This window comes from Crotalus tigris, unplaced genomic scaffold (assembly GCF_016545835.1).
Source record: "Crotalus tigris isolate CLP2741 ecotype Arizona unplaced genomic scaffold, ASM1654583v1 scf7180000017567.3851432, whole genome shotgun sequence".
NCBI classification, from domain to species: Eukaryota; Metazoa; Chordata; class Lepidosauria; order Squamata; family Viperidae; genus Crotalus; species Crotalus tigris.
Window position 1 is genome coordinate 2641551 of NW_024096477.1, and position 2006 is coordinate 2643556.

Consider the following 2006-nt stretch of genomic DNA (forward strand, 5'->3'; position numbering starts at 1 on the left):
CGGTTCCACGGAGAGAGATTTTTCCGCAGATCAGAGGGTGTGTGATTCTGTATGCTGCCTGCATCCCACGGATGGGTCTGTGTGGACTGGTTGCTGGTATGCCGGGGCCCGGTACCAGTCCACGGACCAGAGGTTGGGGACCCCTGCTCTATACTGCAAAGTTCACTTTGTCTTATTCCAGTCCTTTTCATAAATGAAACAGGAGAGTAGACATGGAAAAAAAGGAGACGTCCATCATAGATGTATGGATTCATGGAAAAAATAATCACCAACCTTTCCAACTTGGTGGTCTGGCGGGGGGGAGGAGAGGGGATGGTTTTGTGTGAGTGGCAAGCGCGCATGAGCGTGTGCAGCTCCATTTGCGCAAGCGGTGAGCGCACGCACCTGCCACACAAATGGAGCTTCATGCACAAGAACCTGTGTCTGCCACTCACACAAGTGGGGCTGCATGTGCACGTTTGCCTCCCCCTTGTCCAGCCAGTTCTGAATGGGCTGTGGCCCGTGTGTTGGGGACCCCTGGTATAAGTGGAATTGTGCAGGGGTGCACAAAGCATACCAGACTGAACAGTCTGAGTGCAGCAGTAATATTCTAAATACAGAACAAAATGTTTTGTTTCATTGATAGCCCTACAATTAAGACCTATAACATCAGTTTAGTGTTCTATATGAATCAGTCGTTTCATTTTGGCAAAACATGTTTAACCTTCCCTCCCCCATGGTATATAACACACTATCTGAAGCCAGGCTCAGAATAACTATTCTCAGCTTGTCTTTTAAAGTGAAAGAAAGAAAGCAGAACAATTAACAGAGGTGACAAGCAATCTTCTGACAAGGAGGAATGATGATGACCCTGCTGTATGATCCAATCGCATTCCATTGAGAGATTTAGCAGAATTACTGCCAGCAGAGGCTGAGAAGCAAAAGGTTTGAATTTGTTAAGGGGAGATACTCTATTTGGCATTCAATGGCATTAATACACATGTGAATTATACGTGATTGTTGATCATCGTAAAAGCATATGCTCTACTTTGTGGAGAACATGGTATAATAGAATGTAGCGAGGTGACTCCCCAGGAGGGAGGGGGCGCATTCCAGCAGTAAGAGGCAATCTAGCCCAGATATTTTTGTGTGAGAGAACAAGGGTGAAGACAGCCTCTCCCTAATAGTTCACAGAATATTTTGTAGATGCAATTAGTAAAATCCTCGGCCTGGGAAGACTTTGTCTAAGGTGTGAAAAAATAAAGAACTCAGTCTGGAAGAAAAATAGCACACCATTCTCAGTTTTGGCTCTGTCACATGGCCAGTAAAATAAACTGAATATGAAATTTGGTTAAAACACTAAATTGGAAAGATGGTTCTACTGGACATCTTTTATTATATGCACACAATAACTGGGCTGCAAAAATCCAGAGCATCACTAGACGGTAGGAAGCTTAAGATATCTCTGTCTCTGCTGCCACCTATTGGTTCTCTGGAAATTTGCAGCCTGGATAAATTATTCCTACTACTGTTGTGCAAATTAGATACTTATTCAAAAGCTACACCAGGTACCCTTGAAATAAAAGAATGGGTGTAGCATTAAGCTAAGAACAATCACATAAAATATGCTGCAATAGTTTCAAACTATGTTTAATAGGTTTAACAATAATCTATAAAAGGCACCATAATTCAATGTTTTAAAGTAATATTCTTCTTTGTCACTATTGGTATTTGTTTGGCATTACAATTATATTATGCTAGTTTTAAAAAATGAGTGGGAAACCTGATAGTAGTGAACTAATTTTCAGCATTCCACTTAATTGGCTATGCTGGCTGCTGGGTTTCTGGTATTTGTTCAACATCCAAAATGCCACTGTCCCCCATATTTATTCTCAAACCAGGGGATTCAAACTTTTTTAAAAATGAAAACAACGCTGTCGAATGTTGTTTTGTGAAACTTCTTTGTTATTATTCCTATAAAACTGGGCAGAGAGTGATAGATTTTTTTTTAAAAAAAAATCAACACA